At 56.0% G+C, this 22221-nt stretch overlaps 1 protein-coding gene across 3 annotated transcripts in view; it reads right to left on the reverse strand.

The window, feature by feature from the left end:
- The window catches only part of RUSC2 (RUN and SH3 domain containing 2), a 352089-nt gene extending 330453 nt beyond the window's left edge, over window positions 1-21636 (reverse strand). For 2 of the 3 annotated variants that reach the window (XM_085628122.1, XM_085628113.1), the window contains exon 1: window positions 20817-21636. The gene's annotated coding sequence lies outside the window, so the exon portion shown is untranslated. The remainder of the gene's footprint in view (window positions 1-20816) is intronic. The other variant, XM_085628114.1, reaches the window with a different exon arrangement.
- Window positions 21637-22221: the final 585 nt, after the last annotated feature.

Raw genomic sequence — 22221 nt, forward strand, 5'->3', positions numbered from 1 at the left:
GCCGAATATTGTTAAGTACGGCGCATTCTTGCTCTTTCCCTATCACGCAGCGCAGCACAGCCTTGCACCATGCTGCCAGGGTGCCTGTGATGGCGTTCGTCAGCACTTCTGCGCAAGAGCTGGGGCAGGGCAGAAATGTGCCGAATATTGTTAAGTACGGCGCATTCTTGCTCTTTCCCTATCACGCAGCGCAGCACAGCCTTGCACCATGCTGCCAGGGTGCCTGTGTTGGCGTTCGTCAGCACTTCTGCGCAAGAGCTGGGGCAGGGCAGAAATGTGCCGAATATTGTTAAGTACGGCGCATTCTTGCTCTTTCCCTATCACGCAGCGCAGCACAGCCTTGCACCATGCTGCCAGGGTGCCTGTGTTGGCGTTCGTCAGCACTTCTGCGCAAGAGCTGGGACAGGGCAGAAATGTGCCGAATATTGTTAAGTACGGCGCATTCTTGCTCTGTCCCTATCACGCAGCGCAGCACAGCCTTGCACCATGCTGCCAGGGTGCCTGTGTTGGCGTTCGTCAGCACTTCTGCGCAAGAGCTGGGACAGGGCAGAAATGTGCCGAATATTGTTAAGTACGGCGCATTCTTGCTCTTTCCCTATCACGCAGCGCAGCACAGCCTTGCACCATGCTGCCAAGGTGCCTGTGTTGGCGTTCGTCAGCACTTCTGCGCAAGAGCTGGGGCAGGGCAGAAATGTGCCGAATATTGTTAAGTACGGCGCATTCTTGCTCTTTCCCTATCACGCAGCGCAGCACAGCCTTGCACCATGCTGCCAGGGTGCCTGTGTTGGCGTTCGTCAGCACTTCTGCGCAAGAGCTGGGACAGGGCAGAAATGTGCCGAATATTGTTAAGTACGGCGCATTCTTGCTATGTCCCTATCACGCAGCGCAGCACAGCCTTGCACCATGCTGCCAGGGTGCCTGTGTTGGCGTTCGTCAGCACTTCTGCGCAAGAGCTGGGACAGGGCAGAAATGTGCCGAATATTGTTATGTACGGCGCATTCTTGCTCTTTCCCTATCACGCAGCGCAGCACAGCCTTGCACCAGGCTGCCAGGGTGCCTGTGATGGCGTTCGTCAGCATTTCTGCGCAAGAGCTGGGGCAGGGCAGAAATGTGTTGAATATTGTTAAGTACGGCGCATTCTTGCTCTTTCCCTATCACGCAGCGCAGCACAGCCTTGCACCATGCTGCCAGGGTGCCTGTGTTGGCGTTCGTCAGCACTTCTGCGCAAGAGCTGGGCAGGGCAGAAATGTGCCGAATATTGTTAAGTACGGCGCATTCTTGCTCTTTCCCTATCACGCAGCGCAGCACAGCCTTGCACCATGCTGCCAGGGTGCCTGTGTTGGCGTTCGTCAGCACTTCTGTGCAAGAGCTGGGACAGGGCAGAAATGTGCCGAATATTGTTAAGTACGGCGCATTCTTGCTCTTTCCCTATCACGCAGCGCAGCACAGCCTTGCACCATGCTGCCAGGGTGCCTGTGATGGCGTTCGTCAGCATTTCTGCGCAAGAGCTGGGGCAGGGCAGAAATGTGCCGAATATTGTTAAGTACGGCGCATTCTTGCTCTTTCCCTATCACGCAGCGCAGCACAGCCTTGCACCATGCTGCCAGGGTGCCTGTGTTGGCGTTCGTCAGCACTTCTGCGCAAGAGCTGGGGCAGGGCAGAAATGTGCCGAATATTGTTAAGTACGGCGCATTCTTGCTCTTTCCCTATCACGCAGCGCAGCACAGCCTTGCACCATGCTGCCAGGGTGCCTGTGTTGGCGTTCGTCAGCACTTCTGCGCAAGAGCTGGGACAGGGCAGAAATGTGCCGAATATTGTTAAGTACGGCGCATTCTTGCTCTGTCCCTATCACGCAGCGCAGCACAGCCTTGCACCATGCTGCCAGGGTGCCTGTGTTGGCGTTCGTCAGCACTTCTGCGCAAGAGCTGGGACAGGGCATAAATGTGCCGAATATTGTTAAGGACGGCGCATTCTTGCTCTTTCCCGATCACGCAGCGCAGCACAGCCTTGCACCATGCTGCCAGGGTGCCTGTGTTGGCGTTCGTCAGCACTTCTGCGCAAGAGCTGGGACAGGGCAGAAATGTGCCGAATATTGTTAAGTACGGCGCATTCTTGCTCTGTCCCTATCACGCAGCGCAGCACAGACTTGCACTATGCTGCCAGGGTGCCTGTGTTGGCGTTCGTCAGCACTTCTGCGCAAGAGCTGGGACAGGGCAGAAATGTGCCGAATATTGTTAAGTACGGCGCATTCTTGCTATGTCCCTATCACGCAGCGCAGCACAGCCTTGCACCATGCTGCCAGGGTGCCTGTGTTGGCGTTCGTCAGCACTTCTGCGCAAGAGCTGGGACAGGGCAGAAATGTGCCGAATATTGTTAAGTACGGCGCATTCTTGCTCTTTCCCTATCACGCAGCGCAGCACAGCCTTGCACCATGCTGCCAGGGTGCCTGTGTTGGCGTTCGTCAGCACTTCTGCGCAAGAGCTGGGGCAGGGCAGAAATGTGCCGAATATTGTTAAGTACGGTGCATTCTTGCTCTTTCCCTATCACGCAGCGCAGCACAGCCTTGCACCATGCTGCCAGGGTGCCTGTGTTGGCGTTCGTCAGCACTTCTGCGCAAGAGCTGGGACAGGGCAGAAATGTGCCGAATATTGTTAAGTACGGCGCATTCTTGCTCTTTCCCTATCACGCAGCGCAGCACAGCCTTGCACCATGCTGCCAGGGTGCCTGTGTTGGCGTTCGTCAGCACTTCTGCGCAAGAGCTGGGGCAGGGCAGAAATGTGCCGAATATTGTTAAGTACGGCGCATTCTTGCTCTTTCCCTATCACGCAGCGCAGCACAGCCTTGCACCATGCTGCCAGGGTGCCTGTGTTGGCGTTCGTCAGCACTTCTGCGCAAGAGCTGGGACAGGGCAGAAATGTGCCGAATATTGTTAAGTACGGCGCATTCTTGCTCTGTCCCTATCACGCAGCGCAGCACAGCCTTGCACCATGCTGCCAGGGTGCCTGTGTTGGCGTTCGTCAGCACTTCTGCGCAAGAGCTGGGACAGGGCAGAAATGTGCCGAATATTGTTAAGTACGGCGCATTCTTGCTCTTTCCCTATCACGCAGCGCAGCACAGCCTTGCACCATGCTGCCAAGGTGCCTGTGTTGGCGTTCGTCAGCACTTCTGCGCAAGAGCTGGGGCAGGGCAGAAATGTGCCGAATATTGTTAAGTACGGCGCATTCTTGCTCTTTCCCTATCACGCAGCGCAGCACAGCCTTGCACCATGCTGCCAGGGTGCCTGTGTTGGCGTTCGTCAGCACTTCTGCGCAAGAGCTGGGACAGGGCAGAAATGTGCCGAATATTGTTAAGTACGGCGCATTCTTGCTATGTCCCTATCACGCAGCGCAGCACAGCCTTGCACCATGCTGCCAGGGTGCCTGTGTTGGCGTTCGTCAGCACTTCTGCGCAAGAGCTTGGACAGGGCAGAAATGTGCCGAATATTGTTATGTACGGCGCATTCTTGCTCTTTCCCTATCACGCAGCGCAGCACAGCCTTGCACCATGCTGCCAGGGTGCCTGTGATGGCGTTCGTCAGCATTTCTGCGCAAGAGCTGGGGCAGGGCAGAAATGTGCCGAATATTGTTAAGTACGGCGCATTCTTGCTCTTTCCCTATCACGCAGCGCAGCACAGCCTTGCACCATGCTGCCAGGGTGCCTGTGTTGGCGTTCGTCAGCACTTCTGCGCAAGAGCTGGGGCAGGGCAGAAATGTGCCGAATATTGTTAAGTACGGCGCATTCTTGCTCTTTCCCTATCACGCAGCGCAGCACAGCCTTGCACCATGCTGCCAGGGTGCCTGTGTTGGCGTTCGTCAGCACTTCTGTGCAAGAGCTGGGACAGGGCAGAAATGTGCCGAATATTGTTAAGTACGGCGCATTCTTGCTCTTTCCCTATCACGCAGCGCAGCACAGCCTTGCACCATGCTGCCAGGGTGCCTGTGATGGCGTTCGTCAGCATTTCTGCGCAAGAGCTGGGGCAGGGCAGAAATGTGCCGAATATTGTTAAGTACGGCGCATTCTTGCTCTTTCCCTATCACGCAGCGCAGCACAGCCTTGCACCATGCTGCCAGGGTGCCTGTGTTGGCGTTCGTCAGCACTTCTGCGCAAGAGCTGGGGCAGGGCAGAAATGTGCCGAATATTGTTAAGTACGGCGCATTCTTGCTCTTTCCCTATCACGCAGCGCAGCACAGCCTTGCACCATGCTGCCAGGGTGCCTGTGTTGGCGTTCGTCAGCACTTCTGCGCAAGAGCTGGGACAGGGCAGAAATGTGCCGAATATTGTTAAGTACGGTGCATTCTTGCTCTGTCCCTATCACGCAGCGCAGCACAGCCTTGCACCATGCTGCCAGGGTGCCTGTGTTGGCGTTCGTCAGCACTTCTGCGCAAGAGCTGGGACAGGGCATAAATGTGCCGAATATTGTTAAGTACGGCGCATTCTTGCTCTTTCCCGATCACGCAGCGCAGCACAGCCTTGCACCATGCTGCCAGGGTGCCTGTGTTGGCGTTCGTCAGCACTTCTGCGCAAGAGCTGGGACAGGGCAGAAATGTGCCGAATATTGTTAAGTACGGCGCATTCTTGCTCTGTCCCTATCACGCAGCGCAGCACAGACTTGCACTATGCTGCCAGGGTGCCTGTGTTGGCGTTCGTCAGCACTTCTGCGCAAGAGCTGGGACAGGGCAGAAATGTGCCGAATATTGTTAAGTACGGCGCATTCTTGCTATGTCCCTATCACGCAGCGCAGCACAGCCTTGCACCATGCTGCCAGGGTGCCTGTGTTGGCGTTCGTCAGCACTTCTGCGCAAGAGCTGGGACAGGGCAGAAATGTGCCGAATATTGTTAAGTACGGCGCATTCTTGCTCTTTCCCTATCACGCAGCGCAGCACAGCCTTGCACCATGCTGCCAGGGTGCCTGTGTTGGCGTTCGTCAGCACTTCTGCGCAAGAGCTGGGGCAGGGCAGAAATGTGCCGAATATTGTTAAGTACGGTGCATTCTTGCTCTTTCCCTATCACGCAGCGCAGCACAGCCTTGCACCATGCTGCCAGGGTGCCTGTGTTGGCGTTCGTCAGCACTTCTGCGCAAGAGCTGGGACAGGGCAGAAATGTGCCGAATATTGTTAAGTACGGCGCATTGTTGCTATGTCCCTATCACGCAGCGCAGCACAGCCTTGCACCATGCTGCCAGGGTGCCTGTGTTGGCGTTCGTCAGCACTTCTGCGCAAGAGCTGGGACAGGGCAGAAATGTGCCGAATATTGTTAAGTACGGCGCATTCTTGCTCTTTCCCTATCACGCAGCGCAGCACAGCCTTGCACCATGCTGCCAGGGTGCCTGTGTTGGCGTTCGTCAGCACTTCTGCGCAAGAGCTGGGGCAGGGCAGAAATGTGCCGAATATTGTTAAGTACGGTGCATTCTTGCTCTTTCCCTATCACGCAGCGCAGCACAGCCTTGCACCATGCTGCCAGGGTGCCTGTGTTGGCGTTCGTCAGCACTTCTGCGCAAGAGCTGGGGCAGGGCAGAAATGTGCCGAATATTGTTAAGTACGGCGCATTCTTGCTCTTTCCCTATCACGCAGCGCAGCACAGCCTTGCACCATGCTGCCAGGGTGCCTGTGTTGGCGTTCGTCAGCACTTCTGCGCAAGAGCTGGGGCAGGGTAGAAATGTGCCGAATATTGTTAAGTACGGTGCATTCTTGCTCTTTCTATCACGCAGCGCAGCACAGCCTTGCACCATGCTGCAAGGGTGCCTGTGTTGGCGTTCGTCAGCACTTCTGCGCAAGAGCTGGGGCAGGGCAGAAATGTGCCGAATATTGTTAAGTACGGCGCATTCTTGCTCTGTCCCTATCACGCAGCGCAGCACAGCCTTGCACCATGCTGCCAGGGTGCCTGTATTGGCGTTCGTCAGCACTTCTGCGCAAGAGCTGGGACAGGGCAGAAATGTGCCGAATATTGTTAAGTACGGCGCATTCTTGCTCTGTCCCTATCACGCAGCGCAGCACAGACTTGCACTATGCTGCCAGGGTGCCTGTGTTGGCGTTCGTCAGCACTTCTGCGCAAGAGCTGGGACAGGGTAGAAATGTGCCGAATATTGTTAAGTACGGCGCATTCTTGCTCTGTCCCTATCACGCAGCGCAGCACAGCCTTGCACCATGCTGCCAGGGTGCCTGTGTTGGCGTTCGTCAGCACTTCTGCGCAAGAGCTGGGACAGGGTAGAAATGTGCCGAATATTGTTAAGTACGGCGCATTCTTGCTCTGTCCCTATCACGCAGCGCAGCACAGCCTTGCACCATGCTGCCACGGTGCCTGTGTTGGCGTTCGTCAGCACTTCTGCGCAAGAGCTGGGACAGGGCAGAAATGTGCCGAATATTGTTAAATACGGCGCATTCTTGCTCTGTCCCTATCACGCAGCGCAGCACAGCCTTGCACCATGCTGCCAGGGTGCCTGTGTTGGCGTTCGTCAGCACTTCTGCGCAAGAGCTGGGACAGGGCAGAAATGTGCCGAATATTGTTAAGTACGGCGCATTCTTGCTCTTTCCCTATCACGCAGCGCAGCACAGCCTTGCACCATGCTGCCAGGGTGCCTGTGTTGGCGTTCGTCAGCACTTCTGCGCAAGAGCTGGGACAGGGCAGAAATGTGCCGAATATTGTTAAGTACGGCGCATTCTTGCTCTTTCCCTATCACGCAGCGCAGCACAGCCTTGCACCATGCTGCCAGGGTGCCTGTGTTGGCGTTCGTCAGCACTTCTGCGCAAGAGCTGGGGCAGGGCAGAAATGTGCCGAATATTGTTAAGTACGGCGCATTCTTGCTCTTTCCCTATCACGCAGCGCAGCACAGCCTTGCACCATGCTGCCAGGGTGCCTGTGTTGGCGTTCGTCAGCACTTCTGCGCAAGAGCTGGGACAGGGCAGAAATGTGCCGAATATTGTTAAGTACGGCGCATTCTTGCTCTGTCCCTATCACGCAGCGCAGCACAGCCTTGCACCATGCTGCCAGGGTGCCTGTGTTGGCGTTCGTCAGCACTTCTGCGCAAGAGCTGGGACAGGGCAGAAATGTGCCGAATATTGTTAAGTACGGCGCATTCTTGCTCTTTCCCTATCACGCAGCGCAGCACAGCCTTGCACCATGCTGCCAGGGTGCCTGTGATGGCGTTCGTCAGCACTTCTGCGCAAGAGCTGGGGCAGGGCAGAAATGTGCCGAATATTGTTAAGTACGGCGCATTCTTGCTCTTTCCCTATCACGCAGCGCAGCACAGCCTTGCACCATGCTGCCAGGGTGCCTGTGTTGGCGTTCGTCAGCACTTCTGCGCAAGAGCTGGGGCAGGGCAGAAATGTGCCGAATATTGTTAAGTACGGCGCATTCTTGCTCTTTCCCTATCACGCAGCGCAGCACAGCCTTGCACCATGCTGCCAGGGTGCCTGTGTTGGCGTTCGTCAGCACTTCTGCGCAAGAGCTGGGACAGGGCAGAAATGTGCCGAATATTGTTAAGTACGGCGCATTCTTGCTCTGTCCCTATCACGCAGCGCAGCACAGCCTTGCACCATGCTGCCAGGGTGCCTGTGTTGGCGTTCGTCAGCACTTCTGCGCAAGAGCTGGGACAGGGCAGAAATGTGCCGAATATTGTTAAGTACGGCGCATTCTTGCTCTTTCCCTATCACGCAGCGCAGCACAGCCTTGCACCATGCTGCCAAGGTGCCTGTGTTGGCGTTCGTCAGCACTTCTGCGCAAGAGCTGGGGCAGGGCAGAAATGTGCCGAATATTGTTAAGTACGGCGCATTCTTGCTCTTTCCCTATCACGCAGCGCAGCACAGCCTTGCACCATGCTGCCAGGGTGCCTGTGTTGGCGTTCGTCAGCACTTCTGCGCAAGAGCTGGGACAGGGCAGAAATGTGCCGAATATTGTTAAGTACGGCGCATTCTTGCTATGTCCCTATCACGCAGCGCAGCACAGCCTTGCACCATGCTGCCAGGGTGCCTGTGTTGGCGTTCGTCAGCACTTCTGCGCAAGAGCTGGGACAGGGCAGAAATGTGCCGAATATTGTTATGTACGGCGCATTCTTGCTCTTTCCCTATCACGCAGCGCAGCACAGCCTTGCACCATGCTGCCAGGGTGCCTGTGATGGCGTTCGTCAGCATTTCTGCGCAAGAGCTGGGGCAGGGCAGAAATGTGTTGAATATTGTTAAGTACGGCGCATTCTTGCTCTTTCCCTATCACGCAGCGCAGCACAGCCTTGCACCATGCTGCCAGGGTGCCTGTGTTGGCGTTCGTCAGCACTTCTGCGCAAGAGCTGGGCAGGGCAGAAATGTGCCGAATATTGTTAAGTACGGCGCATTCTTGCTCTTTCCCTATCACGCAGCGCAGCACAGCCTTGCACCATGCTGCCAGGGTGCCTGTGTTGGCGTTCGTCAGCACTTCTGCGCAAGAGCTGGGACAGGGCAGAAATGTGCCGAATATTGTTAAGTACGGCGCATTCTTGCTCTGTCCCTATCACGCAGCGCAGCACAGCCTTGCACCATGCTGCCAGGGTGCCTGTGTTGGCGTTCGTCAGCACTTCTGCGCAAGAGCTGGGACAGGGCATAAATGTGCCGAATATTGTTAAGTACGGCGCATTCTTGCTCTTTCCCGATCACGCAGCGCAGCACAGCCTTGCACCATGCTGCCAGGGTGCCTGTGTTGGCGTTCGTCAGCACTTCTGTGCAAGAGCTGGGACAGGGCAGAAATGTGCCGAATATTGTTAAGTACGGCGCATTCTTGCTCTGTCCCTATCACGCAGCGCAGCACAGACTTGCACTATGCTGCCAGGGTGCCTGTGTTGGCGTTCGTCAGCACTTCTGCGCAAGAGCTGGGACAGGGCAGAAATGTGCCGAATATTGTTAAGTACGGCGCATTCTTGCTATGTCCCTATCACGCAGCGCAGCACAGCCTTGCACCATGCTGCCAGGGTGCCTGTGTTGGCGTTCGTCAGCACTTCTGCGCAAGAGCTGGGACAGGGCAGAAATGTGCCGAATATTGTTAAGTACGGCGCATTCTTGCTCTTTCCCTATCACGCAGCGCAGCACAGCCTTGCACCATGCTGCCAGGGTGCCTGTGTTGGCGTTCGTCAGCACTTCTGCGCAAGAGCTGGGGCAGGGCAGAAATGTGCCGAATATTGTTAAGTACGGTGCATTCTTGCTCTTTCCCTATCACGCAGCGCAGCACAGCCTTGCACCATGCTGCCAGGGTGCCTGTGTTGGCGTTCGTCAGCACTTCTGCGCAAGAGCTGGGACAGGGCAGAAATGTGCCGAATATTGTTAAGTACGCCGCATTCTTGCTCTTTCCCTATCACGCAGCGCAGCACAGCCTTGCACCATGCTGCCAGGGTGCCTGTGTTGGCGTTCGTCAGCACTTCTGCGCAAGAGCTGGGGCAGGGCAGAAATGTGCCGAATATTGTTAAGTACGGCGCATTCTTGCTCTTTCCCTATCACGCAGCGCAGCACAGCCTTGCACCATGCTGCCAGGGTGCCTGTGTTGGCGTTCGTCAGCACTTCTGCGCAAGAGCTGGGACAGGGCAGAAATGTGCCGAATATTGTTAAGTACGGCGCATTCTTGCTCTGTCCCTATCACGCAGCGCAGCACAGCCTTGCACCATGCTGCCAGGGTGCCTGTGTTGGCGTTCGTCAGCACTTCTGCGCAAGAGCTGGGACAGGGCAGAAATGTGCCGAATATTGTTAAGTACGGCGCATTCTTGCTCTTTCCCTATCACGCAGCGCAGCACAGCCTTGCACCATGCTGCCAAGGTGCCTGTGTTGGCGTTCGTCAGCACTTCTGCGCAAGAGCTGGGGCAGGGCAGAAATGTGCCGAATATTGTTAAGTACGGCGCATTCTTGCTCTTTCCCTATCACGCAGCGCAGCACAGCCTTGCACCATGCTGCCAGGGTGCCTGTGTTGGCGTTCGTCAGCACTTCTGCGCAAGAGCTGGGACAGGGCAGAAATGTGCCGAATATTGTTAAGTACGGCGCATTCTTGCTATGTCCCTATCACGCAGCGCAGCACAGCCTTGCACCATGCTGCCAGGGTGCCTGTGTTGGCGTTCGTCAGCACTTCTGCGCAAGAGCTTGGACAGGGCAGAAATGTGCCGAATATTGTTATGTACGGCGCATTCTTGCTCTTTCCCTATCACGCAGCGCAGCACAGCCTTGCACCATGCTGCCAGGGTGCCTGTGATGGCGTTCGTCAGCATTTCTGCGCAAGAGCTGGGGCAGGGCAGAAATGTGCCGAATATTGTTAAGTACGGCGCATTCTTGCTCTTTCCCTATCACGCAGCGCAGCACAGCCTTGCACCATGCTGCCAGGGTGCCTGTGTTGGCGTTCGTCAGCACTTCTGCGCAAGAGCTGGGGCAGGGCAGAAATGTGCCGAATATTGTTAAGTACGGGGCATTCTTGCTCTTTCCCTATCACGCAGCGCAGCACAGCCTTGCACCATGCTGCCAGGGTGCCTGTGTTGGCGTTCGTCAGCACTTCTGTGCAAGAGCTGGGACAGGGCAGAAATGTGCCGAATATTGTTAAGTACGGCGCATTCTTGCTCTTTCCCTATCACGCAGCGCAGCACAGCCTTGCACCATGCTGCCAGGGTGCCTGTGATGGCGTTCGTCAGCATTTCTGCGCAAGAGCTGGGGCAGGGCAGAAATGTGCCGAATATTGTTAAGTACGGCGCATTCTTGCTCTTTCCCTATCACGCAGCGCAGCACAGCCTTGCACCATGCTGCCAGGGTGCCTGTGTTGGCGTTCGTCAGCACTTCTGCGCAAGAGCTGGGGCAGGGCAGAAATGTGCCGAATATTGTTAAGTACGGCGCATTCTTGCTCTTTCCCTATCACGCAGCGCAGCACAGCCTTGCACCATGCTGCCAGGGTGCCTGTGTTGGCGTTCGTCAGCACTTCTGCGCAAGAGCTGGGACAGGGCAGAAATGTGCCGAATATTGTTAAGTACGGCGCATTCTTGCTCTGTCCCTATCACGCAGCGCAGCACAGCCTTGCACCATGCTGCCAGGGTGCCTGTGTTGGCATTCGTCAGCACTTCTGCGCAAGAGCTGGGACAGGGCATAAATGTGCCGAATATTGTTAAGTACGGCGCATTCTTGCTCTTTCCCGATCACGCAGCGCAGCACAGCCTTGCACCATGCTGCCAGGGTGCCTGTGTTGGCGTTCGTCAGCACTTCTGCGCAAGAGCTGGGACAGGGCAGAAATGTGCCGAATATTGTTAAGTACGGCGCATTCTTGCTCTGTCCCTATCACGCAGCGCAGCACAGACTTGCACTATGCTGCCAGGGTGCCTGTGTTGGCGTTCGTCAGCACTTCTGCGCAAGAGCTGGGACAGGGCAGAAATGTGCCGAATATTGTTAAGTACGGCGCATTCTTGCTATGTCCCTATCACGCAGCGCAGCACAGCCTTGCACCATGCTGCCAGGGTGCCTGTGTTGGCGTTCGTCAGCACTTCTGCGCAAGAGCTGGGACAGGGCAGAAATGTGCCGAATATTGTTAAGTACGGCGCATTCTTGCTCTTTCCCTATCACGCAGCGCAGCACAGCCTTGCACCATGCTGCCAGGGTGCCTGTGTTGGCGTTCGTCAGCACTTCTGCGCAAGAGCTGGGGCAGGGCAGAAATGTGCCGAATATTGTTAAGTACGGTGCATTCTTGCTCTTTCCCTATCACGCAGCGCAGCACAGCCTTGCACCATGCTGCCAGGGTGCCTGTGTTGGCGTTCGTCAGCACTTCTGCGCAAGAGCTGGGACAGGGCAGAAATGTGCCGAATATTGTTAAGTACGGCGCATTGTTGCTATGTCCCTATCACGCAGCGCAGCACAGCCTTGCACCATGCTGCCAGGGTGCCTGTGTTGGCGTTCGTCAGCACTTCTGCGCAAGAGCTGGGACAGGGCAGAAATGTGCCGAATATTGTTAAGTACGGCGCATTCTTGCTCTTTCCCTATCACGCAGCGCAGCACAGCCTTGCACCATGCTGCCAGGGTGCCTGTGTTGGCGTTCGTCAGCACTTCTGCGCAAGAGCTGGGGCAGGGCAGAAATGTGCCGAATATTGTTAAGTACGGTGCATTCTTGCTCTTTCCCTATCACGCAGCGCAGCACAGCCTTGCACCATGCTGCCAGGGTGCCTGTGTTGGCGTTCGTCAGCACTTCTGCGCAAGAGCTGGGGCAGGGCAGAAATGTGCCGAATATTGTTAAGTACGGCGCATTCTTGCTCTTTCCCTATCACGCAGCGCAGCACAGCCTTGCACCATGCTGCCAGGGTGCCTGTGTTGGCGTTCGTCAGCACTTCTGCGCAAGAGCTGGGGCAGGGTAGAAATGTGCCGAATATTGTTAAGTACGGTGCATTCTTGCTCTTTCTATCACGCAGCGCAGCACAGCCTTGCACCATGCTGCAAGGGTGCCTGTGTTGGCGTTCGTCAGCACTTCTGCGCAAGAGCTGGGGCAGGGCAGAAATGTGCCGAATATTGTTAAGTACGGCGCATTCTTGCTCTGTCCCTATCACGCAGCGCAGCACAGCCTTGCACCATGCTGCCAGGGTGCCTGTATTGGCGTTCGTCAGCACTTCTGCGCAAGAGCTGGGGCAGGGTAGAAATGTGCCGAATATTGTTAAGTACGGTGCATTCTTGCTCTTTCTATCACGCAGCGCAGCACAGCCTTGCACCATGCTGCCAGGGTGCCTGTGATGGCGTTCGTCAGCACTTCTGCGCAAGAGCTGGGGCAGGGTAGAAATGTGCCGAATATTGTTAAGTACGGTGCATTCTTGCTCTTTCTATCACGCAGCGCAGCACAGCCTTGCACCATGCTGCCAGGGTGCCTGTGTTGGCGTTCGTCAGCACTTCTGCGCAAGAGCTGGGACAGGGGAGAAATGTGCCGAATATTGTTAAGTACGGTGCATTCTTGCTCTTTCTATCACGCAGCGCAGCACAGCCTTGCACCATGCTGCCAGGGTGCCTGTGTTGGCGTTCGTCAGCACTTCTGCGCAAGAGCTGGGACAGGGCAGAAATGTGACGAATATTGTTAAGTACGGCGCATTCTTGCTCTGTCCCTATCACGCAGCGCAGCACAGCCTTGCACCATGCTGCCAGGGTGCCTGTGTTGGCGTTCGTCAGCACTTCTGCGCAAGAGCTGGGACAGGGCAGAAATGTGACGAATATTGTTAAGTACGGCGCATTCTTGCTCTTTCCCTATCACGCAGCGCAGCACAGCCTTGCACCATGCTGCCAGGGTGCCTGTGTTGGCGTTCGTCAGCACTTCTGCGCAAGAGCTGGGACAGGGTAGAAATGTGCCGAATATTGTTAAGTACGGCGCATTCTTGCTCTGTCCCTATCACGCAGCGCAGCACAGCCTTGCACCATGCTGCCAGGGTGCCTGTGTTGGCGTTCGTCAGCACTTCTGCGCAAGAGCTGGGGCAGGGCAGAAATGTGCCGAATATTGTTAAGTACGGCGCATTCTTGCTCTGTCCCTATCACGCAGCGCAGCACAGCCTTGCACCATGCTGCCAGGGTGCCTGTGTTGGCGTTCATCAGCACTTCTGCGCAAGAGCTGGGACAGGGCAGAAATGTGCCGAATATTGTTAAGTACGGCGCATTCTTGCTCTTTCCCTATCACGCAGCGCAGCACAGCCTTGCACCATGCTGCCAGGGTGCCTGTGTTGGCGTTCGTCAGCACTTCTGCGCAAGAGCTGGGACAGGGTAGAAATGTGCCGAATATTGTTAAGTACGGCGCATTCTTGCTCTGTCCCTATCACGCAGCGCAGCACAGCCTTGCACCATGCTGCCAGGGTGCCTGTGTTGGCGTTCGTCAGCACTTCTGCGCAAGAGCTGGGACAGGGTAGAAATGTGCCGAATATTGTTAAGTACGGCGCATTCTTGCTCTTTCTATCACGCAGCGCAGCACAGCCTTGCACCATGCTGCCAGGGTGCCTGTGTTGGCGTTCGTCAGCACTTCTGCGCAAGAGCTGGGACAGGGCAGAAATGTGCCGAATATTGTTAAGTACGGTGCATTCTTGCTCTTTCCCTATCACGCAGCGCAGCACAGCCTTGCACCATGCTGCCAGCCAGGGTGCCTGTGTTGGCGTTCGTCAGCACTTCTGCGCAAGAGCTGGGACAGGGCAGAAATGTGACGAATATTGTTAAGTACGGCGCATTCTTGCTCTGTCCCTATCACGCAGCGCAGCACAGCCTTGCACCATGCTGCCAGGGTGCCTGTGTTGGCGTTCGTCAGCACTTCTGCGCAAGAGCTGGGACAGGGCAGAAATGTGACGAATATTGTTAAGTACGGCGCATTCTTGCTCTTTCCCTATCACGCAGCGCAGCACAGCCTTGCACCATGCTGCCAGGGTGCCTGTGTTGGCGTTCGTCAGCACTTCTGCGCAAGAGCTGGGACAGGGTAGAAATGTGCCGAATATTGTTAAGTACGGCGCATTCTTGCTCTGTCCCTATCACGCAGCGCAGCACAGCCTTGCACCATGCTGCCAGGGTGCCTGTGTTGGCGTTCGTCAGCACTTCTGCGCAAGAGCTGGGGCAGGGCAGAAATGTGCCGAATATTGTTAAGTACGGCGCATTCTTGCTCTTTCTATCACGCAGCGCAGCACAGCCTTGCACCATGCTGCCAGGGTGCCTGTGTTGGCGTTCGTCAGCACTTCTGCGCAAGAGCTGGGGCAGGGCAGAAATGTGCCGAATATTGTTAAGTACGGCGCATTCTTGCTCTTTCTATCACGCAGCGCAGCACAGCCTTGCACCATGCTGCCAGGGTGCCTGTGTTGGCGTTCGTCAGCACTTCTGCGCAAGAGCTGGGACAGGGCAGAAATGTGACGAATATTGTTAAGTACGGCGCATTCTTGCTCTTTCCCTATCACGCAGCGCAGCACAGCCTTGCACCATGCTGCCAGGGTGCCTGTGTTGGCGTTCGTCAGCACTTCTGCGCAAGAGCTGGGACAGGGTAGAAATGTGCCGAATATTGTTAAGTACGGCGCATTCTTGCTCTTTCTATCACGCAGCGCAGCACAGCCTTGCACCATGCTGCCAGGGTGCCTGTGTTGGCGTTCGTCAGCACTTCTGCGCAAGAGCTGGGACAGGGCAGAAATGTGCCGAATATTGTTAAGTACGGCGCATTCTTGCTCTGTCCCTATCACGCAGCGCAGCACAGCCTTGCACCATGCTGCCAGGGTGCCTGTGTTGGCGTTCGTCAGCACTTCTGCGCAAGAGCTGGGGCAGGGCAGAAATGTGCCGAATATTGTTAAGTACGGCGCATTCTTGCTCTGTCCCTATCACGCAGCGCAGCACAGCCTTGCACCATGCTGCCAGGGTGCCTGTGTTGGCGTTCATCAGCACTTCTGCGCAAGAGCTGGGACAGGGCAGAAATGTGCCGAATATTGTTAAGTACGGCGCATTCTTGCTCTTTCCCTATCACGCAGCGCAGCACAGCCTTGCACCATGCTGCCAGGGTGCCTGTGTTGGCGTTCGTCAGCACTTCTGCGCAAGAGCTGGGACAGGGTAGAAATGTGCCGAATATTGTTAAGTACGGCGCATTCTTGCTCTGTCCCTATCACGCAGCGCAGCACAGCCTTGCACCATGCTGCCAGGGTGCCTGTGTTGGCGTTCGTCAGCACTTCTGCGCAAGAGCTGGGACAGGGTAGAAATGTGCCGAATATTGTTAAGTACGGCGCATTCTTGCTCTTTCTATCACGCAGCGCAGCACAGCCTTGCACCATGCTGCCAGGGTGCCTGTGTTGGCGTTCGTCAGCACTTCTGCGCAAGAGCTGGGACAGGGCAGAAATGTGCCGAATATTGTTAAGTACGGTGCATTCTTGCTCTTTCCCTATCACGCAGCGCAGCACAGCCTTGCACCATGCTGCCAGCCAGGGTGCCTGTGTTGGCGTTCGTCAGCACTTCTGCGCAAGAGCTGGGACAGGGCAGAAATGTGACGAATATTGTTAAGTACGGCGCATTCTTGCTCTGTCCCTATCACGCAGCGCAGCACAGCCTTGCACCATGCTGCCAGGGTGCCTGTGTTGGCGTTCGTCAGCACTTCTGCGCAAGAGCTGGGACAGGGCAGAAATGTGACGAATATTGTTAAGTACGGCGCATTCTTGCTCTTTCCCTATCACGCAGCGCAGCACAGCCTTGCACCATGCTGCCAGGGTGCCTGTGTTGGCGTTCGTCAGCACTTCTGCGCAAGAGCTGGGACAGGGTAGAAATGTGCCGAATATTGTTAAGTACGGCGCATTCTTGCTCTGTCCCTATCACGCAGCGCAGCACAGCCTTGCACCATGCTGCCAGGGTGCCTGTGTTGGCGTTCGTCAGCACTTCTGCGCAAGAGCTGGGGCAGGGCAGAAATGTGCCGAATATTGTTAAGTACGGCGCATTCTTGCTCTTTCTATCACGCAGCGCAGCACAGCCTTGCACCATGCTGCCAGGGTGCCTGTGTTGGCGTTCGTCAGCACTTCTGCGCAAGAGCTGGGGCAGGGCAGAAATGTGCCGAATATTGTTAAGTACGGCGCATTCTTGCTCTTTCTATCACGCAGCGCAGCACAGCCTTGCACCATGCTGCCAGGGTGCCTGTGTTGGCGTTCGTCAGCACTTCTGCGCAAGAGCTGGGACAGGGCAGAAATGTGACGAATATTGTTAAGTACGGCGCATTCTTGCTCTTTCCCTATCACGCAGCGCAGCACAGCCTTGCACCATGCTGCCAGGGTGCCTGTGTTGGCGTTCGTCAGCACTTCTGCGCAAGAGCTGGGACAGGGTAGAAATGTGCCGAATATTGTTAAGTACGGCGCATTCTTGCTCTTTCTATCACGCAGCGCAGCACAGCCTTGCACCATGCTGCCAGGGTGCCTGTGTTGGCGTTCGTCAGCACTTCTGCGCAAGAGCTGGGACAGGGCAGAAATGTGCCGAATATTGTTAAGTACGGCGCATTCTTGCTCTTTCCCTATCACGCAGCGCAGCACAGCCTTGCACCATGCTGCCAGGGTGCCTGTGATGGCGTTCGTCAGCATTTCTGCGCAAGAGCTGGGGCAGGGCAGAAATGTGCCGAATATTGTTAAGTACGGCGCATTCTTGCTCTTGCCCTATCACGCAGCGCAGCACAGCCTTGCACCATGCTGCCAGGGTGCCTGTGTTGGCGTTCGTCAGCACTTCTGCGCAAGAGCTGGGGCAGGGCAGAAATGTGCCGAATATTGTTAAGTACGGCGCATTCTTGCTCTTTCCCTATCATGCAGCGCAGCACAGCCTTGCACCATGCTGCCAGGGTGCCTGTGTTGGCGTTCGTCAGCACTTCTGCGCAAGAGCTGGGACAGGGCAGAAATGTGCCGAATATTGTTAAGTACGGCGCATTCTTGCTCTTTCTATCACGCAGCGCAGCGCAGCCTTGCACCATGCTGCCAGGGTGCCTGTGTTGGCGTTCGTCAGCACTTCTGCGCAAGAGCTGGGGCAGGGCAGAAATGTGCCGAATATTGTTAAGTACGGCGCATTCTTGCTCTTTCTATCACGCAGCGCAGCGCAGCATGGTGACTTGCTGCGCTGCGTGATATCTTAATCAATACGGCCCTAAGCACTTCTAGCACGTTAACCTCCCCAGTACGAAATGATTTATCTACTCAAAAAGTGCCCAATCAAATGGCGTCGCATCTTTCCAGGAGACCGCCTGGAGCTTACCCAGGGCATCAGCTGCACCTGTGTGCTCTGGCAAGCACTGGAATGCATGCTGACACACCCTCATACTTCAGCCATGTGAGAGGAAGGAAGGGGAGGGCTGGAGCAAAGGAAGCGGCCAGAGCAGATGGCCATGAACAATCAGCGTGAAGCACATTATGAGGTCAGCAGAGGCCTATCACAGCTGACCAATGTTTGAAGGAATCTTCAAGAATCAGGGGCATGGCTAGCAACGCTGCAGCAGGTGCGGGGGCCGACTGAGCGCCGGCTCTGGCTGTATCTTCCTACCCATGCAATGGGCCCTTGCACCCTTGAGGCCTCACTGTCAACAATCGATGCGACAAAGAACGTCTTTTGTTTACCTTGCACGTTCACCCAAAGGTTTCTTGGCGGTATATAACATATTTATTTGTCTAGCTCAATGTCATGCATTGTATTGTCTGCTGGAGGATGAAAGGCTGAGTGGGGTCCAGAGAGGTTCAAACCTGTGACAGTGGGGACAAGCAGAATTCCCTGCAGCACGTGCATTATTCCACCGTGCTAGTCCATGCTTTAGTGTATATGTTTGCTACCTGACAAACACTATGTCGAACTACATGGCACAGGTTCAAGCCCTAACACAACTGATCCAGAGGTTGCCGACGGGGGCGTAAGGAAACCTGAGGGGGCGGGGGGGGGGGGGGGGCTGCGAAGCACATGTCAAAAGCTCCCAGGCCAGGGGCCGTGCACGGCGCCAGCCAGTGTGTGGTGCGTGACTTATGCTGCTGAAATGTTGCCAATGGTTTTATGTAATTGTGAAATAAAATTTTCATTCATTATGCAGCTGAGGGTGCCCCCTGGAGCTCGGGGCACTCAGCTCTGCTGGGGCAATTGCTATGCCCCTGCCTGCCGCTAGACTTCCACGCAGGGCACGAGTAGGGGGTACATAAAGGTGGACGGCATCCACCCACTATTTTCACTGGGTGAACGCCGAAAACCCTGCCAAGAAGTTGGGCCCCACTAAATAATGTGCTGAACTCGTCCCGGTGTCATTTCCAAACACCGGGACACTTTCACCAGCGCCGGGACACTTTCAGCAGCACTGGGACACATTCAGCAGCGCCGGGACACTTTCAGCAGCGCCGGGACACTTTCAGCAGCACCGGGACACTTTCAGCAGCGCCGGGACACTTTCAGCAGCGCCGGGACACTTTCAGCAGCGCCGGGACACTTTCAGCAGCGCCGGGACACTTTCAGCAGCGCCGGGACACTTTCAGCAGCGCCGGGACACTTTCAGCTGCACCGGGACACTTTCAGCAGCGCCGGGACACTTTCAGCAGCGCCGGGACACTTTCAGCAGCGCCGGGACACTTTCACCACCGCCGGGACACTTTCAGCAGCGCCGGGACACTTTCACCAGCGCCGGGACACTTTCAGCAGCGCCGGGACACTTTCAGCAGCGCCGGGACACTTTCACCAGCGCCGGGACACTTTCACCAGCGCCGGGACACTTTCAGCAGCGCCGGGACACTTTCAGCTGCACCGGGACACTTTCAGCAGCACCGGGACACTTTCAGCAGCGCCGGGACACTTTCTCCAGGACCGGGACACTTTCACAAGCGCCGGGACACTTTCACAAGCGCCGGGACACTTTCAGCAGCGCCGGGACACTTTCAGCAGCGCCGGGACACTTTCAGCAGCGCCGGGACACTTTCACCAGCGCCGGGACACTTTCACCAGCGCCGGCACACTTTCAGCAGCGCCGGCACACTTTCAGCAGCGCCGGGACACTTTCAGCAGCGCCGGGACACTTTCAGCAGCGCCGGGACACTTTCACCAGCGCCGGGACACTTTCAGCAGCGCCGGGACACTTTCAGCAGCGCCGGGACACTTTCAGCAGCGCCGGGACACTTTCAGCAGCGCCGGGACACTTTCAGCAGCGCCGGGACACTTTCCCCAGCGCCTGCATTGTCTGTTTTGCATCTACAATGAGCAACAAGGTGCAGGCGGGGACGACAGGGCTTCCTTATTTAAGATTCCTGCTGGGACTATAACAAAGGCCGAATTTGAGGGGTCATCAGGCCTCCTTGTGTTGCAGTCTCCTGGCTGGGTGCAGTCAGGAGCCTCACACCTAGAAACCAATGCAGCAGCGGGGAAATAAAGGTTAGCCCTTCACCATACTTAAGAGAGGCAGCGTTTCACTGTGTTCGGGCTGTTTTCTAGATATGCATGCACCTCAACAATGTCAGATGTGTTGGTCTCGCCCAGTATTTACACGAAATAAATGTAATTTATATAGCACTACCCATGAGGAGGCGTTAAAATAATTTAAGTACCACTCTATTTTCTTGTATAGCGCTACTCATCCCAAAGCAGAGTGTCAGAGCGCTTTACATCATACGTACATATTAAAGTCATGGCTTGTGACGCCACTTCCTTTGATGTCAATTCCTGTGATGCTACATGTAATGTCATGTGCTGTGATGTCATGTGCTATGATGTCATGCGCTGTGACTGTCACAAGTCGTGATGTCACCCATTGTGATGTCACGTGTCGTAATGTCACACGTCGTGATGTCACTTGAATACTGCCTAACTAGGTTAGTCCCCCCACTTATTTTTTTAGGCCTTGTGCCCTGCTTGCAAGGCTGCGCCCATCCCAGTGGCAGTTCCTGGGTCTGCAGTGGCAGGTTTGTAAGTGAAAGTGCTAACCGTGGCGCTGCAGAACGTGCACTCCGCACCTGTGCAGAAGGTGGTAGCTTGCGGACCACATGGCAGGGGTACTGAGGGGGTACACCAGGGCCCGGAGCCCCATGAGCCCATTGAACCCTGATACTTGCTATACTTTACTACCCCAACAACAGTAAAAGGGCCATTTCCCTCGCTTGCACTGGGGTCCCTGGCATCCTTGCTACGCTAGTACTGGGGGCACTAGTGCCCAAAGATGGCCGCCTTCACTGGGATGCTGTGGAGAGTTTACTGTACCGTGACGACCCCTTCCCACCCGCGCACTGACTAACCACACCCGGGCCAGAGGCGGCGAGAAGCCGCCTACAGGCAGCATGCATCGAGTGCCTACACCAGGCTTTACAACATCCAAGCGCTGCAGCTAACACGCGCTCTCGTGCAGTCACTCACCAGCCTGGCCTCATAGCAGCAGTCAGCAGGCTGCAGGCTCCGTCTCAGTACCCTGCAGGGGGGGCAGCCTGCGTCCCAGTGCCCTCCTGCAGCACCCGTGTGGTTCAGTACCTGTGGTCCAGTGCCCTCCTGCAGCACCCGTGTGGTTCAGTGCCTGTGGTAGCGCAGTCTGTGCCCTCCTGCAGCACCCGTGTGGTTTAGCACCTGTGGTAGCGCAGTCTGTGGTCCAGTGCCCTCCTGCAGCACACGTGTGGTTCAGTCAGTGCCCTCCTGCAGCACACTTGTAGTTCAGTGCCCTCAAGTAGCGTAGGCTGCGCGCCCCTACCCTGTACGTAGCGCAGTCTGTGATCCCAAACGCAGCCGCGGCGCAGTCTGCAGTCCAGCCCCCGCTTCAGGGCGCTCAGCAGCTCAGGGTTGCCGGGTACAATAAGACCCCATACAGTGCTTCAACTTCCAAAGGTACAGGATGCAGATAGCAAAACGACAGTCACGTGTTTGCATTCTGTGGCTTAACGTATAGTGCTTCGAGGCGCCTTGAGACGGAAGCACTCTAAATGGGAACATATGTTTTAATGATATGTTCCAGCTAGTCATATGGCGGCTCCCAAAATCCGTGCAAAACCACACACTGCAGCCTCCTCACACGAAGGTGTCGAAGCAGTTCTCCATGCTCAGTGGCCAGTCTTACGTGGATTGGCTCCTCCCACTTTTCGGATACCCAAAGGGGTCACTCTGTCCCCGGACAGCGCCCCTGCACCGAGCCCTGCTGGCTCAAGAGGATTTTCCAATGTGTTTGCTCCTGGCTGCCTGGGGGTGGGCGAGCTCACAAGTGGCCCGTGAGCATCCTTGGATTGGAAGCCAGGCCCCGGGGGGACACGTGGACACGCACAGGTGCCTGCGTGTGGGGGGGGGGGACCGCCAGAATGACAGGCGCCCAGCTCAGATGGCGGCGCGTTATTTAAAGACCCCATGGCCGGGGTATCGGGTTCAAGCCCTGCTGGAAACGCCTCAGGCTAAAATCACAGCTGCTCCAGTTAACCCTTTGTTGACTCCTGTCAGACAGCCCACCCCGCCCGCATGCGCCTCTTCTGTCACCCCAGAGACCAGCAGATCTGAGAGTAATCAATCACTAACGGCGCCCCACAAACACCTAATGCATCAGAGTAGAGCAGAGATCTCCAACCTGCCCTACAGTGCGAGCAACTTCTGATCACTGAAAACCGCCATGAGCTACTGGCTAATACAGAGGCACAAAAGTACATATAGGCCGAATAACTTAAACAATGTCCCTAGAGGGAAATCCCCCTAAGAAGGGCCATGTCCAAAATGCGTCCACTGTAGAGGCCTGTATCGAACCTCATGGTCACAGGTTCAAATGCCGGCGGGCCCACTTATCCTTTCATCC

Source organism: Triturus cristatus, chromosome 2_1 (assembly GCF_964204655.1).
Source record: "Triturus cristatus chromosome 2_1, aTriCri1.1, whole genome shotgun sequence".
Classification (NCBI taxonomy): Eukaryota; Metazoa; Chordata; class Amphibia; order Caudata; family Salamandridae; genus Triturus; species Triturus cristatus.